Below are 23,735 nucleotides of genomic sequence, written 5' to 3'. Positions count from 1 at the left end.
ATCTGCCTGCAGTTCAGGAGACATGTGTTCTATCCCTAGGTCAGGAATATCCCCTAGAGAAGGATATGGCTAACCACGCCAGTATTCTTACCTGTGAAATCCCATGGACAGAGGAGCCTGGGGGGTTACAGTCCATGGGGTCACAAAGAGTCACAGATGATTTAGCCAGTAAACAACAACTAGGTATTGTTACTAGGCTTGGTATAGGGTAATAATGGGATTCCTTTCATGGATCACAGGCTTTTCATGGCAAAGCGGCTTGCATAACTCAATAAATTTATGAGCTATGCCCTGCAGGGCCACCCAAGATGGACATGTCACAATAAAGATTTCTGAGAAAACATGATTCACTGAGAGAGGAAAGAGCAAACCATTCCAATATTCTTGCTTCGAGAAACCCATGAACAGTGTGAAAGGCAAAAAGGTATGACAGTGGAAGATGAACCCCCCAGATTGGAAGATGTCCAATATGCTACTGGGGAAGAAGGAGGGCTGTTACTAATAGCTTTAGAAAGAATGAAGTGGCTGGGCCAGAACAGAAAAGATTTTCTGTTGTGGACGTGTCTGGTGGTGAAAATAAAGTCCAATGCTATAGAGAACAATAGTGAATAGGAACCTGGAATGCCTCATCTATGAGTCAAGGTAAATTGCACATGGTCAAGCAGGAGATGGGAAGAGTGAATGTCAACGTTTTAGGAATCAATGAATTAAAATGGAGGGGAATGGGTGGATTTAATTCATATGACCATTATATTTACTACTGAGGGCAAGAATCCCTTAAAGGAAACAGAGTAGCCCTCATACTCAAGAAAACCATCTGAAATGCAATACTCTTCTGAGATTGGGTGCAATCTCAAAAATGACAGAATGATCTCATTTGTTTCCAAGGTAAACCTTTCGCATCATGATAATCCAAGTCTATGCCCCAACCACTAATGGTGAAGAAGCTGAAGTTGACTGGTACTATGAAGACCTACAAGGCCTTCTAGAACTAACACCAAACAAAGATGTTCTTTTTATCACAGAGGATTGGAACGCAAAATTAGGAAGTCAAGAGATACCTGTAATAACAGGCAAGTTTGATCCTGGAGTATAAAATAAAGGAGGGAAAAGGCTAACAGAGTTTTGCCAAGAGAATACACTGATCATGAAAAACACCCTTTTCCAACAACACAGGAGATGACCTTACACATGGACATCACCAAATGGTCAATACCAAAATCAGGATGATTATGTTCTTTGTAGCCAAAGATGGAGAAGTTCTATACGGTAAGCAAAAACAAGACCTGGAGCTGACTGTGGCTCAGATCATGAATTCCTTATTGCATAATTCAGTCTTAAATTGAAGAAAGTAGGGAAAACCACTAGACCATTCAGATATGACCTAAATCAAATCTCTTACGATTATACGGTGGAAGTTACAAATAGATTAAAGGGATTAGATCTGATAGAGTGCCTGAAGAACTATGGATAGAGGTTTGTAACATTGTACAGGAGGCAGTGACCAAAACTATCCCCAAGGGAAAAAAATACAAGAAGGCAAAGTGGTTGTCTGAGTAAGATTTACAGATAGTTGAGGAAAGAAGAGAAGCAAAAGAAAAGGGAGAAAGGGAAAGATATATCCAACTGAATGCAGAGTTTCAGAGAAAACAAGGAGAGATAAGAAGGTCTTCTTCAATGAATGATGAAAAGAAGTGGAGAAAAAAAACAACAGAATAGGAAAGACAAGAGATCACGTCAAAAAAATTGGGGATATCAAGGGAACATTTCATGGAAGGATGGACACAATAAAGGACAGAAATGGTAAGGACCTCACAGAAGCAGGAAAGATTAAGAAGAGGTGGCAAGAATACACAGAGAACTATATAAAAAAGGTCTTAATGACTGGGATAACCATGATGGTTAGGTGATCACAAACCTAGAGCCAGGCATCCTAATGTGTGAAGTCAAACAGGCCTTAGGAAAAATGCCTACGAACAAAGCTAGTGGAGGTGATGGAAGTCCAGTTGAGCTATACCTAATATTATGTCTTGTATTAGGTGATAAGCTATTATATATAAAAGGGATTAGAAAGAGAACTGGAGCTCAGGAAACCCAGCAATATTCAGAAGCAAAGAGAAGCATTGAGAACATAAATCAATTGGTCTGTGACATTGTACTGCGCTGATGTGAACTGATTTTTAAATTCTACTCAAGAATAGAAGTTCTACTTAGAGGTTGTTAATCATTCCCACTTTTAGTATAATTACTGAGATGTAATATCTGTATGAAGAACCCCTCCGTATAGGGAACATCTCTTTATTGTACTTTAGACTTTTACTTGTATAGTTTAGTACCTGATATTCTTCCTAGGATGAACCAAAGGTAGAGAATTATATGAGGGACATATTCTTCAGAGTAATCTCTTACTAGTTCTCTCTGATAATATGACATGTGAATGCATTTATCATAAATATGTTACAGCAAATTTAAGGAATTTCCCTGTAAATATATCCCCAAAGTGTTTTTTTAATAAAAGTGTATGTCTAAGTGTGTCTTGTCCAAACATTTTGCATCCCTCAGGCCAATGTAAATATACAGGTAAATATTGGACTTTTTTAACCTTCTATTAATGGGAGTGTTGAAAGACTGTAAAACAATATCTGGTGTTGGTTTGATACTTCCTGAACTGGATTGTTATGTCTAATATGTATTATTATACAATTTAATGCTAGTTAACTCAGGTTTTCAGAAATGTACTTCAATACTATTGGAAATTAATTCTATGGAACATATTGGCAGAAGGGGTATTCTTTGGGAAAGAAGTGGTACATTCATAAGGAAAAAAATCCCAATATTAACTGTGAAGGATCAGAGAATAAACTGAGTTTTGAAATGAGACAGTAACATTTTGCATGCATATTTTAGGGTCTGGTCATTATTACATCTGAAATAGAAATTGTGAAGATACCTGGAGAAGGCTAATGGTGGGGACTAAAGTTGACCATATAGTAAGAAGCTAAGAACTCTGACATCATGTTTGGACCTATGGACTCTAAAAGTAAGTAATTCTAACGGCAGTTTTACATTGCTCTACATCTGAATTTTTCTCAATCTCAAAGCATAAGGAAAGCTTTCTAAAAGTCACAGCCTGAACTCGAGCTATCCTATGTATAATTATGTAAAAGAATATACCCTCCCTGAGTCAGAATGAGGGCATCAGAAGAGATCACCACCAACAGGAATAAAAGTATGTCTAGTAAAGCATCAATATGCTGAAGGTACTCACCATCAAGGCCAGCTACTGGAAGGACAGATAGAAGGTTAGGACCTGGAGACTTGTCCAGGGCACATGGACAGGAGTTTGTGTTCACTAGTCTCGTCTGATCCAAACGAGAATTTCTCACAGGTTGCTAGTGAGCTTCTATGTCATGATAACTTGTTTATACAAAAGAAATGTAATTTCATTTCAGCAAGGCCAGTGGCATATTAGGTAAATAAAAGAAATGATAGAGATAAAATAATAGATGCAGAGCAAAGCAATGTGTTTGAAGTGCTTTTAAATCATTAGAAAAGGTAAGTAATGTAACCAAGGTTAGTATAGCTAGTGACAGGGGGAGCTGGGATTTGAACTCTCTAACCTGTGCTCCTATTGACTGTTTACTACTGCCTACTGGCAGTAGCTGGGTAAGACTCATTCTTTCTTTTGGGAACTGGCATTTTTATATTCTACAGCACCATACATTTCAGGTTCCTGGGTCTCACTTCATTCCATTTTTTTGTCTTTTATGTAGTTTCAATGTAGAGACTCTGAAATTCCCAACAATAAATCCTATGCTTATTTCATCTTTAACACCCTACTACTTAGCAGAATGGCCAATACATTGTAAACATAAAATATATGTTTCAGGTGTCTGAATCTGGAATGAAACCTTTAATTGCAGTGAAAATTCAGTGAGAAGTTCAGGTTCAAGATGACACCTTAGGAGGATCCTAAAACTCACCTCTTCCCATGGATGTAACCAAATCTATAACTACATATGGAACAACTTATTCTGGAAAAAAACCTGCCGAGTAACTCCTACACATTGGTTGAACAAGAAAAACTCACATTGAAGTTAGTAGGACAGGCTGAGTCACGATGTCACCGTACACTCTACAGCTGGCACGCATGTTCCAGTGTGTGTTTCATTGTGTCCAGCTTTTTCTGTGACCTCATGGACTATATATAGCCCACTAGACTTTTCTGTCCATCCTTTCCTAGGAAAGAATGCTGGAGTTGGTTGCCATTTCCTACTCCAGGGTTATCTTCCCAGCCCAGAGATTGAACCCACATCTCCTGAGTCCCCTGTATTAGCAGGCAGATTCTTTAACACTGAGTCACCTGGAAACCCACAACTGTGAGGGAACTCAAATCCCTAAGTTTCTCACTGAGGAGCAGGGTTTGAATTCCTCACCTGACAGTCCAACTTTTAAGACCTGCACCTGAGAGATGAACTTCTAAAGCATCAAGCTTTGAAATCCAACAGGTCTTGCATCCATGAGACCCACAACACCATAGCTAACTGAGCTGAAGTGTTCAAACTTTAGAAGCCAGAACCTCAGGAAGCAGCTTTTAATCAACCTAATCTAGGTGCTCAGATCTTCCCCTTGGGAACAGCAACAGTTGTTGGCACACCCCAAACACTTTGAGTCACACAATAAAACAGGCTGCTTGGACAATCACGAAGATTTGAGAGACAACCTTAAAGAGTTAGGGCAAGAATAAGATATGTCTCTTGGATGAGACCACTCCAAGTCTCAGAGAGCTGGATGTTTAATGTGCAGGAACTAATACAGAAAGTAAAGGGAAATGAGGAAACAAAAGATGTTCTAAATGAAAGGGTAAAATAACACCTCAGTAAAATACCTTAGTAAAGAGGAGAAAAGAAATTTACCTGATAAAGAGTTCAAAATAGTGGTTGTTTAACAGTGCTCACTATGCATAGGAGAAGAATATATAAACGAAGTGAGAATTTCAAGGAAGAGAAAGAAAATATAAGAAAGTGCCAATAAGAGTCACAGAGATGAATAATGCAATGGAGAAGTACAACGGCAGACTAGAAAAGCAGAAGAATGGATCTGTTAACTTGAAGACATGTCAGAGAAGAAAAATAAAGAACTAAAAATGTTGACAATAACTTAAGGGACTTATGGAGCAACATCAAGTGCACTAATATTCCTATCACAGAAGGAAACAAAATAGAGAGCAGGGCAGAAAACTTATCAGTAGAAAGAAAAGCTGAAAATGTCCCCACCTTGGTAAAGATAATACATCCAGATTCAGAAAGCTTAGTGCGTCTCTAATGATGAACAAAGATTCCTACTCTTGACACTTGTATTCAACATTGTATTGGAAGTCTTAGCCAGAGCAATTCAGCAAGAAAGATAAATTAAATGTCTTCCAAATCAGAAAGAAATTAAATTATCATTATTTGCAGGTGACATGATTTCATGCATAGAAAACCCTGAAGACTCCATCAGAAAAGCTACTAGAAATAATAAAAAAAAATTGTAACAGTACAGGACACAAAATAAATATACAAAAATCTGATGTGTTTCTACATACTATCAAGGAAGGAAAAGTAAGAATTTAAGAAAACAGTCCCATTTAAAATTGCATTAAAAAAAGAATAAAATACCTAGGAACAAATTTAACCAAGGAGGTGAAAGTCCTGTACACTGAATACTATAGGACATTAGTGAAATAAATTGAGGACACATACATATGGGAAGGCATACTTATGAATTGGAAGAGTTAATACTGTTAAAATATCCACTATGCAAAGCAATCTACAGATTCAGTGGAAACTCTAAATTCCAACAGCATTTTTCACAAAAATAGAACAATCCTAAGATTTGTATGGGACACGAAAATTGCAAATAGCCAAAGCAACCTTTAGAAATAAGAATAAATCAATGTATAAACTGGTCAGTTAATTTACAACAGAAGAGCCAAGAAAATACAATGGAAAAATGACAGCCTCTTCAATGAATGATGCTGAGAAAACTGGACAAATACAAGTAAAAGAATAAAGTTGGACCACTAACTTATAGCCTACACAAAAATTAATCTAAAATGGATTAAAACTATGTAAAACCAGAAATCATTAAACTTATAAAAGAAAACAAAGTAAGTTCTGTGACATCAGTGTTTGGGGTGATTTTTTGCTTATGACACTAAAAGCAAAAATAGACAATGGGACCACATCAAACTAGAAAAAACAAACAAACAGACAAAACAACTTCTGGACAGCAAAGGGAATGTCAACAAAATGAAAAGGCTACCCATTAAACGGGTGAAAATCATTGCAAATTGTATCTGACAAGGGGTTAACATTTAAAATATATAAAAAACTCATATAACTCAATGCACGGCAAAGTGAATTTGGATTTCCAAGGTGGTACAGAGGTAAAGCAGAGAAGGCAATGGCATCCCACTCCAGTACTCTTGCCTGGAAAATCCCGTGGATGGAGGAGCCTGGTGTAGGCTACAGTCCATGGTGTCGCTGCGAGTCGGACACGACTGAGCGACTTCACTTTTACTTTTCCCTTTCATGCACTGGAGAAGGAAATGGCAACCCACTCCAGTATTCTTGCCTGGAGAATCCTAGGGACGGCAGAGCCTGGTGGGCTGCCGTCTATAGCGTCGCAAAGAGTCGGACATGACTGAAGTGACTTAGCAGCAGCAGCAGCAACAGAGGTAAAGAATCCACCCTTCAATGCAGGAGACACTAGTTTGATCCCTGGGTCAGGAAGATCCCCTGAAGTAGGAAATGGCAACCCACTCTAGTATCCTTGCCTGGAAAATTCCATGCACAGAGGAGCCTGGGTGGCTATAGTCCAGAGGGTTGCAAAGATTGGACACCACTGAGCATGCACACTATACTGTATAACTCATTTCATTAAACATAAACTCAATTATCTTTTGTCACTACATTTGGAATTTAAAAATAGCATAGCTATAAGTAATACACTTTGAATATAAGGAATCACATAAAATAAAAGTAAAGGGAAGGAGAAAAATATACCCTGATAACAATTATAAACAGAAACCCCAAGTAGCTAAATTATTTCCCAACAAAAATTTAGATGAAGCTAATCATTAGAATTCCATCACCTCCACTAGCTTTGTTCGTAGTGATGCTTTCTAAGGCCCACTTGACTTCACATTCCAAGATGTCTGGCTCTAGGTGAGTGATCACACCATCGTGATTATCTGGGTCGTGAAGATCTTTTTTGTACAGTTCTTCTGTGTATTCTTGCCACCTCTTCTTAATATCTTCTGCTTCTGTTAGGTCCATATAATTTCTGTCCTTTATCGAGCCTATCTTTGCGTGAAATGTTCCCTTGGTATCTCTAATTTTCTTGAAGAGGTCTCTAGTCTTTCCCATTCTGTTGTTTTCCTCTATTTGTTTGCACTGATCGCTGAGGAAGGCTTTCTTATCTCTCCTTGCTATTCTTTGGAACTCTGCATTCAGATGAGAATATCTTTCCTTTTCTCCTTTGCTTTTCACTTCTCTTCTCTTCCCAGCTATCTGTAAGGCCTCCTCAGACAGCCATTTTGCTTTTTTGCATTTCTTTTCCATGGGGATTTTCTTGATCCCTGTCTCCTGTACAATGTCACGAACCTCTGTCCATAGTTCATCAGGCATTCTGTCTATCAGGTCTAGTCCCTTAAATCTATTTTTCACTTCCACTGTATACTCATAAGGGATTTGATCTAGGTCATACCTGAATGGTCTAGTGGTTTTCCCTACTTTCTTCAATTTAAGTCTGAATTTGGCAATAAGGAGTTCATGATCTGAGCCACAGTCTGCTCCCGGTCTTGTTTTTGCTGACTGTATAGAGCTTCTCCATCTTTGGCTGCAAAGAATATAATCAATCTGATTTCGGTGTTGACCATCTGGTGATGTCCACGTGTAGAGTCTTCTCTTGTGTTGTTGGAATGACTTGATGAACATGGGTTTGGGTAGACTCCGGGAGTTGGTGATGGACAGGGAGGCCTGGCGTGGTGTGGTTCATGGGGTGGCAAAGAGTCGGACACGACTGAGCGACTGAACTGAACTGAACTGAACTGAATCATTAGAAATAATGAAGAATGTAAAAAAAAAAAAAAGAAAGAAAGAAATAAGGAAGAATGTAAAATAACAATAAAAAGGTCAATTCTCCAAGAAAAATCCTAAATTACTATGCACCTGACAACAGAATTTCAAAAAAGAAAAAGAAAAACAGAACTGAAAGGAGACAGATAGATTCACCATTATTATCATATATTTTCTTAATTGTGTCTATTTTTTTTCAGTAATTGGTATACCAAATAGGCATAAAAATAATAAGGATAAAATTGACCTAAAAACATTATTAATCGATTGAAGCAACTTACAATGAAAGAATTCTCTATCTTGCAATAGCAAAATATGCACATTTTTAAGGCTCACATGGACTGTTGAATAGGACAGATCACGCTAATTAAAAGACCATAAGTTGTAGAAAGTATGTTTTCAGGACACAATGGAATCAATAGTTAATAATCTTCCAAAATAGAAAGTAGTAGATCCAATTGATTTCATTTGTGAATACTATCAGACAATTAATGAAAAAAGTAATAGCATACCTCCAGAATCTTATCCAAGTGGAAGCAGGGGTAACACATTCTAATTCAATCTATGAAGCCAGCATTATCTTAATAACAAAACCAGATAAAGCTCTTAAAAGAAAAGAAAACTAAAACTAGATTTCAAAAATATATCAGCCAATGAGATCCAACAATAAAATGCTTGTCCAGCAAAGTTGAGACTTACTTCAAGTATGTAGGATTATTTCAACATTCAGAAGTCAATTAAGTCATCTATCACATGAAAATGTTAGGAAATGCAATGCACATGATCAGATCAACCCATTCACAAGAAGCATTTCTTAAAATCCAACATTCATTATGATTCATTATAAAACTCTCAACAAGGCAGAAGTAGGAGAGGACTTTCTTACGTGATAAAGACTATCACTCAACAAAGATAACAAAAAAAAGAAAGAAAGATCGGAGCAGTATGTTAGTCGCTCAGTCCTGTCTGACTCTTTGAAACCCCATGGACTACAGCCAGGTTCCTCTGTCCATGAAATTTTCCAGGCAAGAATACTGGAATGGGTTGCCATCTCCTTCTCCACGGAGCAGTATAGGGCAAGTAAATATATGAGTGAGCATATTTCCCGGTGACGGAGATGGTAAAGAATCTGCCTGCAATGCAAGAGACTTGGGTTTGATCCCTGGGTGGGGAAGATCCGCTGGAGAAGGCAATGGCAACCCACCCCAGTATTGTTGCCTGGAGAATCCTCATGGACAGAGGAGCCTGGTGGGCTACAGCCCATGGGTGGCAAAGAGTCAGATACAACTGAGCGACTAACACACACACATACATACACACATACACATACACACACACACACACACACACACACACACACATATTCCTTATTCATCCTCTGTTGGGTTGTGGAGAGTAGATGTCAAGTTTTCTTATTGGTAGTTGAAATTCTCATTTAGTTTTCTATCCCATCATTTCTAAGTATTATGAAACATTTCCATTTGTAAGTATAGCTCTCTCTGATTGATAATAATAATAGTAATAACAATTGCTGCTAACGTAGTAGCTAATATTTAACATTTATTGAGGTATTATTGCAACTTCAAAACAATTCTATAATTTACTTTGGACCCCATTTATAGCTAAAGATTCTAGAGTACAGAAAACAGTTTGACTCATGCTGTGAAGTTAGCAGAAGATGCAGGAGTCAGGTCTTCATAATCAGGTGCCAAAAGCAGCTCTCCTCTCTCATGTGTAACTTCTTCTCTAACAGGTAAGTATAGTTCGAAAAATAGAACCTCTCAATTAATTCTGCTGAAACCCAAGGCCTTCTCTCCTTTGGGAATTCCTGATCCAGGTCTTAAATCTCTGTATCAGAGCATCAGAGAACCAACTACAGAATTTCAGAAATATTTGCCTTCTCAGATACTCTATTTTCAGAAAATAAAGGCAGAATTTACCATACCTTGAAGCCAGCCCTTTTATTTCTCCATCCAGTTCCATCTCACTTTTTATCATTATTACCTTTTTCCCACATCCTAGCATTAAATTATCTGTGAGTCTCAATATCTGAGGTTGTAAGGTTTTTGTTTTGTCTTTTTTCTTGCTTTATTTCATCATAATGGGAAAACAGAAATATTTCTTTAGGGGAAGTTGGAAATATGACATTATATCCAGATGCTTAAAACTAATTTTTAATTGTTCTAGGTAATAACTTTATCCCAAACCAAGGAGTAGGTCTTTCTGAAGTTTTAATTTCCTTATTTAATATTTCCAATATTTATAAAAGTAACAACAACAACAAAGACACTAGGTATTTTAATTTAAGAAAATGTAAACAATATGCTATATGCAACTGAGTGCTCTTATTTCTTGGTCTTCATCACAAAAATATATTCCATGTAGAGAAGTTAATAAAGATAAATGATTTGTTTATTGAAGAAAAACACAGAGCACTAATCATGGAGTTACTATAATTAAATTACAAAGTAGATAAAAATATTGAAATACCAAATAGAATTCCAAATTATTTGTGCTTTATATAAATAGGTGACTTGCTTAAACAATATAGCTCCATGTTTCATGGCAATTGCATATATTTCTGCAACTTTTATGGAATAGAAGTCCAGAATATAAAAGGGAAAATAAAAGTGATACTAAATAAAAATACATACCCTGTAGGTGAATTTGAAGTTTTCATTTGTTAAAGATTTATTTGTTAATGAAATGAAGTAGAATACACATTAAAATTAGACCAAAAATTCCAAGGTTGAAAATAAGCATATTTTTATAAAGCTTCCAAATTGTGTTCTTTCTTTTAATGGCTTACCTTTAAAAAAATTATGACTTTTTATCTTCCTTAATTAGTCTCCTTTGTCTCCTTCTCAGTAAAATACTTGGGAAAATATCCTTTAGTCACTATATATAAGAAAACCGTACATAAACTATAGAAGAGCTGTAGTAAGTTGAATACGATTTTTAGAGTTCCTTATAATAAACTACCCAGGTAGGCTACAGTCCATGGGGGTCACAAAGAGTCAGACACGACTTAGCAACGAAAGAGCAGCTGCAAAAACTGTACACTACGTTCCTATTTAACAGTAGAGTACAATCTATTACAATAGTGATTCTTGGGATTTTTCTTCTTTCAGTCTTGAAAAACATCTGTATTAAATTCCTCCTCTGCTTATGACCAGGATAAAGTAATAGCATCCAAATTTGCACTCCCAGTTCAACTCCAAATCTATGCAATATATAAATAACACTTCGAAGCATTGGAGTTCTTGCAGTACTTCCTGCAAGATGGTTCACAAACAAAGTGAGCTCTGTAATTGCTACAGTATACTGTCTGGAGAGAATTGCCAGACTGTGTCACAGTAGGGGAAAACACAGGCGAAGGATGATTCCTCAGTGAATTGAGAAGTGGGTGTTAAAAGTCTGAGAAGGACAAGAGGCTAGATTAAAGAAAGGCAGAAACCTGAGGGGAGAAAGCTGCATGGAGCAAGCTACCTAGAGATGTGCAGATGGTCCCCCTTGAGCTGAACACTGATCAGTTTTCATGGTGAAGAAACTACCTGAGACCAAGAGAATAGCCATCTAAAATCAACAGAGAAACAACCCTCAGCACTCACATGATACCAAGCGTGGTTCCTAGTCCCACAGAGTGGGAAAGGTCATAATTCACAGGTCATTGGGTAGACGCCTCAAAAGGAATTTGTCCCTAAATTGGGGGAAATTTAGACCCAAACTAAAATTGTTTTGGTCTTGCCTAACAAAACTTAAAAATCAAGATAGGAAAATATCATATTATTTTCATGTAATTTAACTGTAACAAATAAAGTTCAGCACTATTGTAGCCCACCAGGCTCTTCTGTCCATGGTTGTAGATGCATACAAACACAAGAAGGTATTAGAAAAATTATTAGGTATGCAAACAAGCAGGAAAATATGACCCATGATGAGGAAAACAATCAATCAAAATTAATCCCCCCAAAATTGATTGTAACAATAATTAGTAACAGTACTACTGAAACACTTACTATGACTGTACTCTCTATGTATAAGAAGCTGCAGAAAGAGAGAGCATTTTATAAAACACAGAAATACCAAAGATGCAAATTTAATTCTAGAGATGAAACTTATTAGGATATCTGATACAGAGTGCACTGGAGAAGATTAATGGCAGATCAGACATTTAAGAATAAAAGGTCAATGGGCTTGAAGATACAGTCATGGAAATAAGAAACAATGTTGTGTCCTGGACTTTGTACAATATATACGACAATAATGACATTGGCCAATAAAGGAAAAATGACAGCACACTGTTGTCAGGTTTTTATTTATTTCAATGTTTTTAATTTAATTTAATTTTTATTTTTATTTTTTTTCCTAGGTTTTTATATTATGTATGAAGTGGCATGACGGCATTTCAAAGTAGATTATCATAAGTTAAAATGCACAATACAAACAAAAATACAAAACAAAAAAAAATTATAGCCAATAATTCAACAAAGGAGACAAAGTAAAATAAAAGACACTAAATTAATTCAGAATAATGCATTACAGTGGAAGTAAGCGGAGCAGGAACAAACAGGACAAATAGAAAACAAATAGCATAGATTTAGATCCAATCATGGTAATGATCCTGTTAAATGATATAAACTATTTAATAGGCAGTGATTGTCAAAGGGGATTAAAGCAAAACCTAACCATGTTTTGATTACAAAAAGCCCACTTTAAATATTAGATGTAATACAACAAATTAAAAGACGAAAACTACAAGTGCTCATTCAAGAAGAAACATGTTGTGAGAATAAATTGTATGTATCCTTCAATCAATAATTTGTATTTACCTTTCCCACAAAGAAAAATACAGACTAACATGTCTCACTTCAGTAATTAAACATAAAAATAGATAAGAGGTATAATAGTCCATGCCTTGAACCACTTATAAAATTTACATAATATGGATCATGAACATAAATATAAACACCAAACTTTTACAAGAAAGCAAAAAAATATTTGTGGCTTAGTGTTAGGCCAAGATTTCTTAGAAACATAATAAATAAATAAAATAATTGATAAATTGTATTTTATCAAAAATAGGAACTGCTGGTATTTGAAAGTCCCTGTTAACAGAATGCAAAGATAAGCCACAACTGGAAGAAATTATATATCTGACAAAAAATCTCATATTCTGAATATCTAAAAATTCAATAATAGGAAAGTCAGCAACTAATTAGAAGATGTGTAAAATATTTAAATAGAAACATTTTTATTCACTAAGGAAGAACTATATGTTGCATAAACATTTGAAATGTTATTCAAAATTATAAAAATGTACAAATTAAAATCATAATGTGATAATGTTCCACATTTTTTAGAGTGTCTAAACTTCAAAAGCCAAGCCAAACAAATTATTGGCAAGACTGTGGAGCATTTTTAAATCCCTACTGATAGGTACATAAAACAGTAAACATAGTATGGAAAATAACTTGGCTTTCCCTGAAAAAATTAAATACACATGTACAATTCAGTCCAGTTCAGTCACTCAGTCATGTCCGACTCTTTGCAACCCCATGAACTGCAGCACGCCAGGCCTCTGTGTCCATCACAAACTCCTGGAGTTTACACAAACTCATGTCCATTGAGTCGGTGATGCCATCCAACCATCTCATTCTCTGTCATCCTCTTCTCCTCCTGCCTTCAATCTTTCTCAGCATCAGGGTCTTTTCAAATGAGTTAGTTCTTCCCATCAGGTGGCCAAAGTATTGGAATTTCAGCTTCAACATCAGTCCTTCCAATGAACACTCAGGACTGATCTCCTTTAGGATGGACTGGTTTGATCTCCTTGCAGGTCCAAGGGACTCTCAAGAGTCTTCTCCAACACCACAGTTCAAAAGCATCAATTCTTCAGTGTTCAGCTTTCTTTATAGTTCAACTCTCACATCCATACATGACTACTGGAAAAACCATAGCCTTGACTAGACGGACCTTTGTTGGCCATGTAATGTCTCTGCTTTTTAATATACTGTCTAGGTTGGTCATAACTTTTCTTCCAAGGAGTAAGCATCTTTTAATTTCATGGCTGTAGTCACCATCTGCAGTGATTTTGGAGCCCCCCCAAAATAAAGTCTGACACTGTTTCCACTGTTTCCCCATCTATTTGCCATGAAGTGATGGGACCAGATGCCATGATCTTAGTTTTCTGAATGTTGAACTTTAAACTAACTTTTTCACTCTCCTCTTTCACTTTCATCAAGAGGATCTTTAGTTCTTTACTCTGCCATCAGGGTGGTGTCATCTGCGTATCTGAGGTTATTGATATTTCTCCGGGAAATCTTGATTCCAGCTTATGCTTCCTCCAGCCCAGCATTTCTCATGATGTACTCTGCATAGTTAAATAAGCAGGGTGACAATATACAGCTTTGACATACTCCTTTTCCTATTTGGTACCAGTCTGTTGTTCCATGTCCAGTTCTAACTATTGCTTCTTGACCTGCATACAGGTTTCTCAAGAGGCAGGTCAGGTGGTCTGATATTCCCATCTCTTTCAGAATTTTCCACAGTTTATTGTGATCCACACAGTCAAAGGTTTTGGTATTGTCAATAAAGCAGAACTCTCTCGCTTTTTCGATCATCTAGCGGATGTTGGCAATTTGATCTCTGGTTCCTCTGACTTTTCTAAAACCAGCTTGAACATCTGGAAGTTCACAGTTCACATGTTGCTGAAGCCTGACTTGGAAAATTTTGAGCATTACTTTACTAGCATGTGAGATGAGTGCAATTGTTTGATAGTATGAGCATTCTTTGGTATTGCCTTTCTTTGGGGTTGGAATGAAAACTGACCTTTTCCAGTCCTGTGGCCACTGCTGAGTTATCCAAATTTGCTGACATATCAAGTGCAGCACTTTCACAGCATCTTTCTATATTCTATATTTTATCGCATTTTGATATTATTTTTATTTACACCCCTCTCACTTTCTATTTCCCTCTACCTACTATATAACTATCGTTAACCTGATGTGGAATCTCAGGTTCATAATATTATTATTGCTATACATATGCACACAAAGTGGATCTTTGCCAGTTTCATGTAACAAGTATGGGACATTATATACACCTTTATGCATCTTGCTCTTCTCACAAAAAGTATGTTAAAAAAATCCCTCTAATTAGAGATATAAATCATTCTTTAATTTTCATATATCTTAATTTAGTAATGAGTACCACTGTTATATTTCCTAATATTTTGCCTATTAAGACATGCTGTAATAACATTTTCCCTTTTATTTGAATGCTTATCTGTATTTTCAGTTTTAGCAGATACTTTGAGATTTCTCTTCCAAACTAATGAAAATCAATCAATATTTTCATGAGTATTCATGATTAAGACACTTCCCTTGCATTTGCCACAGAAGTAGGTGTTATCTTAATAACTGTTATTCAGACCATCTAGTTGTTACTTTATATTTTCTTAGTGCTGACATTGAACATATTTACATATATTTATGGTTCATTTGGGGGCTTCTTGGTAACTCATGGTAAACAATCTTCATGCCGATGCAGAAAATGTGAGTTTAATTCCTGTGTCAGAGAGCCCATAGAGAAGGAAATGGCAACCCACTCCAGTATTCTTGCCTGGGAAATCCCATGGACAGAGGAGCCTGGTGGGCTACAGTTCCTGGGTCACAAAGATTCAGATATGACTTAGCAACTACAACAACAACAACAAATTGTAGATTTTGAGTTAAAAACTTACATTAATATCATCTACTAATTTTCTTTTAGTTGAGTTGTAGTTTCTGAAGAGCTCTAGAGCTTGTTAATATGTATTTTGAAATATCATTCCCTTACATATAACATGCTTATAAATATTCTTCTTCAACCTATTCCATTTGGTATAGTTTATGCATGACTCAATTTATATTATTCAATTTCTCACATTTTCACATATGCTTCACAATTTTTGGAAAGCCTAGAGGTCTCTTCACCCTTGCTGAGATCTGCAGGGGATAAGTAAGGGCTTCACCGCCCGAGGATATTTCGTTTGACTTTTCCACAAACCTTCTATGTGCCTCTGTGTGCAAGTCTGTGCTTGGACATCAGCCTAGGAGTGAAATGGAGGGTCATGGAGTGAAATGGAGGGTCATATTGTATAAACTCTGGCTGGAAGAAGCACAAGCTGGAATCAAGATTGCCGGGCAAAATATCAATAACCTCAGATGACACCACCCTTATGGCAAAAAGTGAAGAACTAAAGAGCCTCTTGATGAAAGTGAAAGAAGAGAGTGAAAAAGTTGGCTTAAAGCTCAACATTCAGAAAACTAAAATCATGGCATCCCTTCCCATCACTTCATGGGAAGTAGATGGGGAAACAGTGGAAACAGTGTCAGGCTTTATTTTGGGGGGCTCCAAAATCACTGCAGATGGTGACTGCAGCCATGAAATAAAAAGACACTTACTCCTTGGAAGAAAAGTGATGACCAATCTAGACAGCATATTGAAAAGCAGAGACATTACATTGCCAACAAAGATCTGTCTAGTCAAGGCTATGGTTTTTCCAGTAGTCATGTATGGATGTGAGAGTTGGACTATAAAGAAAGCTGAACACTGAAGAATTGATGCTTTTGAACTGTGGTGTTGGAGAAGACTCTCGAGAGTCCCTTGGACCTGCAAGGAGATCCAATGAGTCCATCCTAAAGGAGATCAGTCCTGAGTGTTCATTGGAAGGACTGATGTTGAAGCTGAAACTCCAATACTTTGGCCACCTCATGCGAAGAGCTGACTCATTTGAAAAGACCCTGATGCTGAGAAGGATTGAGGGAGGAGGAGAAAGGGAGGACAGAGGATGAGATGGTTGGAGGGCATTACAGACTCAATGGACATGAGTTTGGGTGAATTCCGGGAGTTTATGATGGACAGGGAGGCCTGGCGTGCTGCAGTTCATGGGGTACCAAAGAGTCAGACATGACTAAGCGACTGAACTGAACTGAACTAGAAAAAAAGATATCCTTAGGATAAGACATATATAAAAAATAAGTGTGTGAGTGTTTAGGGTGTATCTAGGAGGGCATATAAAAGAACACTATGCAAAATCATTGCAATCTATAGATTCAATGCAATCCCTATCAAATTACCTATGCCTATTAAATTACCAATGTATTTTTTCACAGAACTAGAACAATTCTTTTTTTCACAGAAAGACAAAAGACCCTGAACAGCTAAAGCAATCCTGAGGGGAGAAAAAAATGGAGCTGGAGGAATGAGTCTCCCTGACTTCAGACTATACTATCGGGTTGGCCAAGAAAAATTTTTTTGTCTGTTGGTTTTTCTGTAACATGGAAAAACAAATTTTTTTGCCAATCTAGTACAAAACTACAGTCATCAAAACAATATGGTTTTGGCACAAAAATGAAATATAGATCAATGGAACAGGAGAGAAAGCACAGAAATAAAGCCACACATCTATGGTCAATTAATCTATGTCAAAGGTGGTAAGAATATACACTGGAGAAAAGAAAGTCGCTTCAATAAGTGGTGATGGGAAAACTGGGCAGCTACCCGTAAAAGAATGAAATTAGAACATTTTCTAACACCACACACAAAAATAAACTCAAAATGGATCAAAGACCTAGATGTAAGGCTGTACATTATAAAACTCTTAGAGGAAAACACAGGCAGAACACTCTTTGACATTGACTGTAGCAATAACTTTTTGGTTCCACCTCCTAGAGTAATGAAAATAAAAACAAAAACAAAAGGAAGCTATTAAACTTAAAAGCTTTTGCACAGGAAAGAAAACCATAAACAAAATGAAAAGACAACCCACAGAATGGGAGAGAGTATTTGCAAATGAAACAACTAACAAGGAATTAATCAGCAATATATACAAACGGCTCATGCAGTTCTATTTCAAAAAAAAATAATCAAAAATGGACAGAAGATCTAAATAGACATATCTCCAAAGAAAACATACAGATGTATAAAAAGCACATGAAAAGATGCTCAACATCACTAATTATCAGAGAAATGCAAATCAAAATTACAACGAAGTGTCACCTCACAACTGTCAGAATAGCCATCATCAAAATGTCTACAAATAATAAATGCTGGAGAGGATGTCCAGAAAAGGGAACCATCCTACACTGTTGGTGGGAATGTAAATTGGTACAACCACTACTGAGAATGGTATGGAGGTTCCTTAATAAACTAAAAATAGAGCCACCATATGATCCAGAAATCTCACTCCTGGCCACATATCTAGAGAAAGCCATACTTCAAAAAGATATATGCACCCTAATGTTCATCGCAGCACTATTTATGGCAGCCAAGACACGGAAGCAACCTCAGTGTCCATCAGTGGTGGAATGGATAAAGAACATGTGGTCTATATACACTATGGAATATTACTCAGCCATAAAGAAGAATGAAATAATGCCATTTGCAGCAACATGAATGAGTCTAGAGATAAGCATAACTAAGCAAAATAAGCCAGACAGAAAGACAAATATGATATCACTCATATGTGAAATCTAGTTTAAAAATAATATGAATGAACTTATTTATAAAAGAAAAACTGACTCATAGATTTCAAAAACAAACAAACTTATAGTTATAAAAGGGGAAATATAGTGAGGAGATAAATTAGTAGTTGGGATTAGCATACACATACTGCTATGTATAAAATAGATAACAAGGTCCTTATGTACAGCACAGGGGACTCTAATCAACAGTCTATAATACCTATATGGGGAAAGAATCTGGAAAAGAATGAATAAATGTATAACTGAATCACTTTGTTGTGTACACATGAAAATAAGACATTAAAAATCAACTATGCTCCAATAAAACTTTTTAAAAAATGAACTATAAAAAATAAAATGCATACTTTGGAAATTCTGAAAAAAGAACATTATAAAAATATTAATGGTGCTTCTTTCATGAAATTGAGGATATTTTTACTTTCTCACATGTTTCTGTGTATTGCTTAATATTTTTGTAATAACTTTGTATTATAATAACTTTGTATTATAAAAATAGGGAGAAAATTATTAAGCATATGAAACTATGGAAGAAAATATAGGGTATTTTTTAGAAATTATATTGGGGTGGAAAATATGTTACAGAGTTCTCCTTTTTAATCCAAGACAGATTAGAAGGTTTTACTTAAACTGACATTTTAAAAATGTAACAACTTAAAAATTTATTCACTTGTATAGCTTAAGGGTCCCAAGTGTAGCCTGAGTTTTTGGCACTATTAACACTGGTATCTAAGCAGTATCATCAGAAATGTGTTTCTCTTCATCTTACTGCATTGCTTTCCTCAGTTTTGGATTTATCTTCAGGCAAAGTCCACTGAAGGTTGACAAGATGGTCATGAAAAATCCTAGGCTTATATTCACAAGGGCTCCGGTGAATGAATAATGACTTCTCTTTATGTGATTTAATAGCATAAGTCCCAGGGCTGACCTTTCCTTGCTGTTTCATAGCCTCGGTCAGGTGCCTCAGCTCTGATCTTGGAATGTAGTTCACTCACTGGCTAAGTCAGCTACTTATAAGAATCCTTGGAGTCTAAGTGGAATTGGTCTCACCTATTGATTGAGTGTCAGGGTGACTTCCTTCAGGAAAATAAAGATGCCAATATCAGATGCACAAAAATGGGGTAATTGTCCAAAGGACAAAAGAAGTTTATTACATTATATTCTTCCTAAATTAGACCAAATTTAAAAGGTACAAAGAAAAAGATAAATAGGATCACCTAAGTTTATATATTTTGAAATTTCTATGTGAAATCATTATAAGCATAGGTAAAAGACAAGAAATGTTTGGAAATACATATATGGCAGTAAAATGTTTAATATTTTTGTATGAAGAGTCTCTAACTCATAAAACAAGAGAAGGTAAGTGATAAAGAACAAAATCAGATATTCTCAGTAAAAAAATGTGAATAGCCAAAAGATTATAAAATATAATTGTTGTGAGTAATAAGTAATGCAAAAAGATATGATCATAAGATTTCAATTTTCATTAATTAGATTCAGTTTCAGTTCAGTTCAGTGGCTCAGTTGTGTCCGACTCTTTGCAACCCCATGAATCGCAGCACGCCAGGCCTCCCTGTCCATCACCAACTCCCAGAGTCTACCCAAACCAACGTCCATCGAGTCAGTGATGCCATCCAACCATTTCATCCTCTGTCGTCCCCTTCTCCTCCTGCCCCCAATCCTTCCCAGCGTTAGGGTCTTTTCCGATGAGTCAACTCTTTGCATGAAGTGGCCAAAGTATTGTTGTTTCAGCTTCAACATCAGTCCTTCCAATGAACATCCAGGACTGATCTCCTTTAGGATGGACTGGTTGGATCTCCTTGCAGTCCAAGGGACTCTCAAGAGTCTTCTCCAACACCACAGTTCAAAAGCATCAATTCTGCAGCGCTCAGCTTTCTTCACTGTCCAACTCTCACATCCATACATGACCACTGGAAAAACCATAGCCTTGACTAGACGGACCTTTGTTGGCAAAGTAATGTCTCTGCTTTTAAATATGCTGTCTAGGTTGGTCATAACCTTCCTTCCAAGGAGTAAGTGTCTTTTAATTTCATGGCTAAAATCACCATCAGCAGTGATTTTGAAGCCCCAAAAAATAAAGTCTGACACTGTTTCCACATCTACTTCTCATGAAGTGATGGGACCAGATGTCATGATCTTAGTTTTCTGAATGTTGAGCTTTAAGCCAACTTTTTCACTCTCCTCTTTCACAGGAAATGAGAATATAATAAATTACAATAGTGAAACAGACTGCTAAAGAGATCCTCATACTCAGTTGATGGAAGTATAAATTGGTAGAGTTTTTGTGTCTGTTACCAATTTTAAGGTTGACAAGTTGACAGTGATCTCTCAAAATTGAAAATATGCATATTTTTGTCAACCCTACAAAAATAATTACAAATACATATTTATAAGAATGGCATTACAGCATTGTAGTAGTAAAAAATAGGAAACTAAATACCCATCAGTAAGATAATGACTAACAAATGATAAGATATATGTATATATATGTATTGAATAATGTGAAAGCTCATAAAAGTATGAAATAGCTCTATACGAACAGAAATGTACAGCTCACTAGATGCTGTATACGTAATTTTATTAAAAGTAATTCTATATTTATGGACAAATACACATTATCCTTAATTATCCCTTATCTGTTTTTATTTGTGTCTATGTATATGTGTGAATCCATAGAGAAAGAGTAGAAAAACAGATGTAAGCTACTGACAGGCTACTTCTGTAGGTGAACAGGAACATGGGGAGAGAAGAAATATATTTTTGTGTTGCTAGATATTTTGTGACTATTTTTTTAAATAATTTTTCAGTTTCTGGTCACTTTGAGGGGAAAGTGCTACAATTGTTGTAATAAAGAAATAATGTGTCATATTTGCAGAATTTATAAAAATATTTTGAAGTGTTTTTTCAAAGAAATAGCTTGTTTTATGATTTACTACTAGTGTTGAATAGTGGTTATATCACATTAGTATAAGTTATATACATGTTATATATATATACATGTATTGTGTATAGTGATAAATATCTTATTGTTTAAATGATACATATATATCATGTCGTTCATGGGTTTCTCACGGCAAGAATACTCAAGTGATTTGCCATTGCCTCCTCCAGTGGGCCACGTTTTGTCAGAACCCTCCACTGTGACTCATCCATCTTGGGTGGCCCTACACAGCATGCCTCATAGCTTCACTTTGCCATGATAAGGCTGTGATCCATGAAGGTGGCAGAGGATGAGATGGTTAGATAGCATCACTGACTCAATGAGCATGAATCTGAGCAAACTCTGGGAGATGGTGAAGGACAGGGAAGCCTGTCGTGCTGCAGTCCATGGGGTAGCAAAGAGTCAGACATGACTTAGCAACTGAATAACAACAATACATATGTAATCTAATGAAAAACAACTATTCACATCTGTGTGTTGTCTCTGCAGCCTCATAGATGCCCACATAAGCCAAACTATTGGGAGTCCCCATGGGCAGTTTTGAAGGTCGAAAAAGAGGTTGGAATGCAATGAAATATACAATATCTGTTAGCTCAGTTTGCTTTGTTTCAGCAACTATATTAACTCACTATGGTAATAGTTTATCTCATCTCAAACAAAACATCTGATTACTCTTTGTGTGCATGATTTAAAAATGAAGAAATTAAATATTATATATTAAAATAGTTCACAATCTAAACTTTTCAAAATATCAGGTATGTAGTTTAAATAAAATACTAAAATGTAGGTTCTTCCTCCAGCTACAATCTCATTTTATGCCACCTTCTCTCACTGTCATAACCACACTGGACAAATTTCAATATCTCTGAAAATGTTAAATTTTCTCTCACCTCAATGGCCCCATTGATACTATTCAATCACTGCTGGATAGCCTTCCAAGCACTTGTTAGAAAAAGAGGTCATGGATTTGAACTTACACTGGTTAATTAAAAAATTATTGATAAAGAGTATTTGAAAATGTTTGCCCTTTAAAAGAAAACAGCACAAGATCTTCCTACAGGCCCATCATTTGGCAGATTAGAGAAGGCAATGGCACCCCACTCCAGTACTCTTGCCTGGAAAATCCCATGGACAGAGGAGCCTGGTAGGCTACAGTCCATGGGGTCGTTAAGAGTCGGACACGACTGAGCGACTTCACTTTCAATTTTCCCATTCATGCACTGGAGAAGGAAATGGCAACCCACTCCAGTATTCTTGCCTGGAGAATCCCAGGGATGGCAGAGCCTGGTGGACTGCCGTCTATGGGGTCGCACAGAGTTAGACACGACTGAAGCGACTTAGCAGCAGCAGCAGCAGCAATTATGACTTAGAGGAAGGCTTTAGCTCTCATTGTGACTCACCTAATTATATCCCCCAAAATTTATGTCGAAGCTCTGACCTCTAAAATGACTATTTGTGGGTATAAGACCTAAAAGGAGATTATTATAGTTAACCAAGTTCTTAAGAGTAGAGCCCTAAGCTGATAGAATTAGTGTCCCTAAAAAGAGACACCTGAGAGTTCCTTTTCTCCACTCACCACCCCATGAATGTGGCCCATCGCAGGTCTGAGAGAGAATTCTCACCAGAAACTCACTGCGATGGCAGCCTGATCAGACTTCCAGCCCCCAGAACTGTTAGAAAATAAAGTTCTGTTTTTGAAGCAACTCAGTCTGTCAGCAAACCCCAGGAAATGGTGAAAGAAAGAGAAGCCTGGTGCTCTGCAGGCCATGGGGTCACAAACAGTGGACACGACTGTGCGACTGAACAAGTCTGTGGTATTTTGGTAACTCAAGTTGACTTGGATGCTGAAGTATTCTAACTACCTTTGCTTGAGACCACTATCTCTTTCTACTTTAGCTTCCCCTGCATCATATTTTCTGTTGTCTGAGGATGTTGAGTTGGTTATATCCAAAGGAGTATTACTTAAGGTCAATTGAGTGGGAGATGGATTCCGTTTGATTTGACTTCAGTGCAATGTATTAGTTTGTTATGAGTTTGTTTATTATTGTCATATTCTCTCTATAGAAAACAGTAGTATTAAAATCACTGTCATAAGGAGAGGCAATCAAAGACTAGACACCCAGATTT

At 36.6% G+C, this 23,735-nt stretch overlaps 2 long non-coding RNA genes across 3 annotated transcripts in view; one reads left to right on the top strand and one right to left on the bottom strand.

The window, feature by feature from the left end:
- Positions 1-246: 246 nt before the first annotated feature.
- The window catches only part of LOC145524557 (uncharacterized), a 38,722-nt gene continuing 15,233 nt past the window's right edge, over positions 247-23,735 (top strand). The window contains exons 1-3 of one of the 2 annotated variants that reach the window (XR_014067667.1): positions 934-1,073; positions 2,908-3,040; positions 3,890-6,151. This is a non-coding gene — a long non-coding RNA (uncharacterized LOC145524557). Of the gene's footprint in view, positions 425-933; positions 1,074-2,907; positions 3,041-3,889; positions 6,152-23,735 lie in introns of those variants that run through there. The other variant, XR_014067668.1, reaches the window with a different exon arrangement.
- On the bottom strand, positions 12,471-18,317 carry LOC145523805 (uncharacterized). The gene is made up of 2 exons (XR_014066894.1): positions 17,096-18,317; positions 12,471-13,686 (listed from the first exon to the last, which is right to left on the bottom strand). It is a non-coding gene; the product is annotated as an uncharacterized LOC145523805 (long non-coding RNA).

This window comes from Giraffa tippelskirchi, chromosome 10 (genome assembly GCF_054371585.1).
Source record: "Giraffa tippelskirchi isolate mGirTip1 chromosome 10, T2T-mGirTip1v1.2.pri, whole genome shotgun sequence".
Classification (NCBI taxonomy): domain Eukaryota; kingdom Metazoa; phylum Chordata; class Mammalia; order Artiodactyla; family Giraffidae; genus Giraffa; species Giraffa tippelskirchi.
Note: the sequence above shows the minus strand (reverse complement) of the source record. Positions and strands in the feature narration are given on the sequence as shown.